Below are 5,323 nucleotides of genomic sequence, written 5' to 3' on the forward strand. Positions count from 1 at the left end.
GCCGTATACCAAAAATTAAGTATTAGATTGACGGTCCGCGCGCGATCATCCAAGAACGCACGCAGGGGTGGAGAAATTTGTGACAATTTGTTACATGGGGGGAGGGAGGAGTCAATTTTGGGCAATTTTTGCGTTAGGTAATTTATGAATGGCCCCTACTGAATTTTCAGAAAGGCGAGATATATTGCAAAGATATTAATTTATTTCATTAGTAATTAGTATTATAGTAATTAGTATTAGTAACAAATACAGCTCACAGATGTAAAATGAAGCTCATTCAAACAAAATTTTGGCCATCCAGACAATTCCAGATTTTATCGAAAATTATTGCAGACTTCTAGGAAAAACACTTGGGATCCCTGATTGTGAGCCATACCTCATAACGAACTGTTATCAACGGTAACTCAATAAATTGGTGTTTAACGCAGAAAAAACTAAAAGAAAATTATGACCCCCGAAAATCTGTTTAGAATAGCTGTTCGACGTCACAAAACTGAAAACTAACAAATGGCAATAAAAACATTTCATCCTCATTCCTCATACACTTTTATGATCCATCAACATATAAATCCAATTACGAACACTAATCACACCCAGGGTTGCCACTATTTTTCAAAGAAAATCTGGTAGTTCAACTAAAAATGTCTGGCAAAATCTGGCATTTGACAGCGACCTCAAAATCATCGAAATTTGGTATACGTTTTAGGTTTCATAGAACCTGCATCAATGGATTTTTGTAAAATTTGGGACATTATTACCCAAATTTCCAAAATGTGTGTGTGTGAGCAGCTTCCAAAACTTAAAAATCTGGCAGAATAAGAGGTTTGTCTTTTTGTCTGGAAGCTGCCAAAAACTCTGGCTGTGCCAGATAAATCTGGCATAATGGTATCCCTGATCACACCCGTTATTTTTATTTGTTTCTTTTGTTACAATATATGCAACTCGATGCAACAGGAAGCGACGACTAAAAAACAATAGCCCAAATACATCAGCAACAAGAAGGAAAACTACGCACAAGAAAATAGGTAAATGAAGAAAAATCGTTTATTTATTTATTACCTTATTTACTGATTATACTCATAATTACGATACTACTCACAAAAGTTATGCTTTTCTTGTCTCGTTTCAGCAAACCAGAATCTCTCTACTATCTAATAATTTTTTGCCTCCGATTATCCTCTATGTAATGTATCTGAAACTTGTGGAACTAGTTAACAGCCGGCGCCTGCTTGAAGAAGAAACTGGTGTACTATACGGACTAGCACATGCGAACAGTTAGGCTTTGTAGGGTCTCATCTTGACAGAGTCTAGATGGGCGGATGAACGTCTGCCAGAGTTCGGACTGAGAAATGACAATGAAAATGATGAAATCTGCGAGCCTACATCTAAAATTTCCGGGAATCAGAGGGAGAAGATTCGTCTTGTTTGATATTTTCCCGGCAAATGGAGTATTCTAGCCGGATCTGTAGGAATTCTTAAAAATGCACCGATCATGCTGGTATTTTTTAAGATTTGTTCGTTTCAATAACTAGGTTAAATTTTGATACTTTTAGATGCTGGAATGAAAAATAACTGCAAGCACGCCAAATGTAATACTAGTGAAAAAGATTCGCACCAAAGCTGTTACCTTTTCTGATGACGAAGAGTTTGGAGAACCTCATCATGCACACCGAAGTGGTTACGAGCGCATAAAAACAAACGATGCGCAAAAGTCTCTATTCTTTTCAGATGAAGATGAATTGCACTTGACCCTCGTCTATGTACCATCTGTAAAGAATGGACCTCGATTGCGATATAACGAGTAGGAAAGATCTGTTCGTTCCCGTCACGGTAAAACGGTTTCTACGAAACCTCTAGATTTGTCGCCCCTTCTGCGATTGAACATAAAATTCGACGCCATAGTGCTGCAAAGGGTGTGTTCGATGCTCACGCGAATTGAGCTTAACCTGTACTGCAGCTGTTAATATTGTCGAATCGCAACCGAGTGTCATGCCTTCAAAGCTACATTTTTGTCCTCGTGAACAACATTTACTTATCGACTTATGACCGAAACGTGGTGCTCACCTTCCATGTATAATTCCGTCGATGTTCGTTCAACCTTTTGGAAGAGTAGAAAAATAGTAAGTTGTCTGACGATCAGTATAATTACATATTTACTCATACCCACTGTTTCATAAATAGTTTAGCTTCTGCGGTATCCAGATTTCTTATTTAATTAGGATAAGTTCGAATAGAACTTCGAAACTTATTGAAATCATAATAGTCTATAAAATTATATTTCTACCAAAACATAATTTTTTAAGATATAATATATTGGGAGTGTCACGCCTCTTGTCACTAAAAATCCTTCTTGGATAGAGCTTGAATATACGCTGAGCTGTATATGAAACCAGCGCATTACCCTTTACCATTCTAGGGTTGGGGAAGGTTCAGCAAGGAACTGATAAATTGCTTAAGGAGTATGATGAATCTAGCGACTTTGGTGATGGTCAGCTACATACAGGATTTCAACATAAAAGACATTGTGCTCAAGCGCCCCCAAGATACCACTCCCTTGGCCTTGCAGCTGAGTCTTACGTGACGAAACAATAAGAGGAATAGTAAACAGGATGACTATGATAAAAAAGTTGTGACAAGGAGGATAACCAGAAGCAAGATCAGGCTCGCAAGAATACCGATCCGAAAACTGTCAGCTTTTTCTTTTGTTTTGTTAGAAGCATGGTTATTTCATTGCCAAACATTTATTTCCTATAGATTATTTTAAAATTGTTATAAATAGAAATAATGATCAGCAGGGTTTGTTCGAAAAAACTACATCCGTTAGATGCAAAAGCTTGAAATAATCGATGCATAGTAACCTGTAACCTTGGTGATTACTTCCAGATTCGTCGAGCAATATGAAGCGGTCGTACTGCAGGAAGGAGAGTCTAATTAGTACTGCACAATACGCCAGTGTCCCAAAAACGAATGTTATACGACTACCGTCAGAGCTGCGCAAAGTTGTCTAGAATAACGCGGTTATCATTGACAGTAAGTTGAGAATCGAGAAGATATGTGTCGGAGTTCTAATATTTTTTTCTCTCGATTTTCCAGTGCCGCACAGTGGGACGGAATCAAAAAAGCCGGACATTTAAATTTTTGCGACGAAACTATTGGTTATGGCACTTTGATGTCTTCGGAAAGGTTTCTTTATTTTTTAAGTAGTTGAATATAATGTTATATTAAACTGTGTATATACCCCCTTAAATAAAAATTTCCCAACATTATATTAAACTACTTAAAAAATAAAGAAATCTTTCCGAAGACATTAAAGTGCCTTAACCAATAATTTCGTCCCAAATATCAATGTCCGGCTTTTTTTGATTCCGTCCCACTGTGTGCCGTAGTGCAATGATTGCTGACAGTAAGCCAGAAAGCCATGGAAAGCCTACGCCTGTTTTGGTCGCTGCATTGGATGATAGGGTCTGCGTTCGAACTGTACTCTAATGAGGTTTATGAAAATATAAGTTTCCGTCTAGCAATCCGAATTACGGGGAACGCTCAAGAGGGAACTAGAAAGCTGCTAAAGAAGTATTAAGAATTAATCAATTTCGAATGTGAATGTCAGTGATAGGTTGGACTCCAATGAGGAAGATATTGGTGCTGAAGTGCTTCATGATTTTACCACCTTTAACATGTAACCAACTGAGCTGTAGGAAAAAGCCTCACGAGAGGGAAAAAGAAACTAGTTATAACAAAAATTAACTCTTCCATATGGACCCAGTATATTTGCAGAAATAAAACGCCAAAATACTATATAATGCATATATTTTTCAATTGAATCGATGCCTTTTGGTCTAACGACCCATTTTCTTTAACACCAGTTTGATTATCTAGAACTACGTTTTTTCCAAAAATCAATCCGTCGTATCATTAAATGTCTAATTTGTTATCTTTTTTGTTTGCCCCCTAACAACTAAATTAATTTTTTTCTGCCGCTAATTTGATGGAATGCGCCGTTCATCTGCGTGAAAAATGAAAGTATGTAACCAGCAGTATACATTTAGGTACTCTTGAAAACACAAAGTTAGGAAAATTTGCGAGATTTTTTTTCAATTTTTTCTACCATGTTGTGGAAGATAGCAGGAATTTTTTATTTTTCTGGCTAGATTCTGTAAACTTAGCAGGAAAAGGCGGGCCCTTATATTTGTTTACCTTGCTAGATTGTGTGATGTTAGCAGGTAAAGGCGGGCCATACTGTTGTTTTCCTTGCTAGATTGTGTGAAGTTAGCAGGAAAAGGTGGGGCATATATTACTTTTTCCTGCTAGAATGTGTGAAGTTAGCGGGAAAAGGCGGAGCATATATTATTTTTTCCTGCCAGAGTGTGTGAAGTTAGCGGGAAAAGGCGTGGTTTTGTAGTTTAATTTTTGACATGTAGGTGGCGCAGCGATCGTTTTTCCTGCTGGCCTTTTTTCCCCGCTGTGTTGATTCCAGTGAGGGCGGTAGTATAAAAATGCGAGATCTTGGTGTGCGTATTTTAAACGTCAGATATCTCAATGCATTTTTATGACAACTCGACATAGATCTTTCATTAGGGCTTAAATCGCAAATGTAAACAAACTGCGTTTTCGCTATTATGACATTATGCGACAAAAATACTACAAGATTGAAGTGAAAATTAGTTAAAATGGTTTTTAGCTCGATTTGTAATTAAAGAAAACAAAACGGCGAAACATGCATTTTCTACGAGATTTCGACTTAGGCCCTTCTTCTCATATGGAATATAAAGGCTAAACTTACATTTTAGACAGAACCAGGGCGTACGGTTATTCATAAAATTATTCTTTAAACGGCAGTTCTATTTTATAAATGATAAGCAATATCTACTATGATCATGTCTACTCGATAGTTATTGCACATAAACATTCGAATATTTCGATATTTTCATGAAATTTGAAGAAAAGATGCACGCGCCCTTTCATTTGCATTGGGTTTCTATGCGCCCATTTGCTGAGCCCTATTAAAAAGTATACTGTCAAGCTCGCCCATTTACCCAGCCCTACCCAGCAAGACAGAGTCAGTTTAGCCCATTTACCGCGCCCTTCTGCAAATTACGTTCACGGTTTACCCCTTTCGCAAATGGTGGTTGCTGAAGGGCGAAATTACGACTGGAATACAAATTGAGCGTAAGCATTTTTTTAGTTTCTACCCAATAAAAGCACATAGGAATTAAATTCTTTGTTATATTGTCATAAGGTTTAACTAAAGATGCTTCAGGGAAAACATGATCATAAAGTAATTTATACCTACAATAAAAACTACATCTAGAAAAGCATCACCGAA

The 5,323-nt window shown here is 37.2% G+C and overlaps 1 long non-coding RNA gene across 1 annotated transcript; it reads left to right on the forward strand.

Moving 5' to 3' along the window:
- The first annotated feature begins 305 nt into the window (after positions 1 to 305).
- On the forward strand, positions 306 to 3,986 carry LOC131684686 (uncharacterized). Its single transcript, XR_009304676.1, has 4 exons — positions 306 to 1,025; positions 1,130 to 1,498; positions 1,554 to 2,120; positions 2,884 to 3,986. It is a non-coding gene; the product is annotated as an uncharacterized LOC131684686 (long non-coding RNA).
- The last annotated feature ends 1,337 nt before the right edge of the window (positions 3,987 to 5,323 follow it).

This window comes from Topomyia yanbarensis, chromosome 1 (genome assembly GCF_030247195.1).
Source record: "Topomyia yanbarensis strain Yona2022 chromosome 1, ASM3024719v1, whole genome shotgun sequence".
NCBI lineage: Eukaryota > Metazoa > Arthropoda > Insecta > Diptera > Culicidae > Topomyia > Topomyia yanbarensis.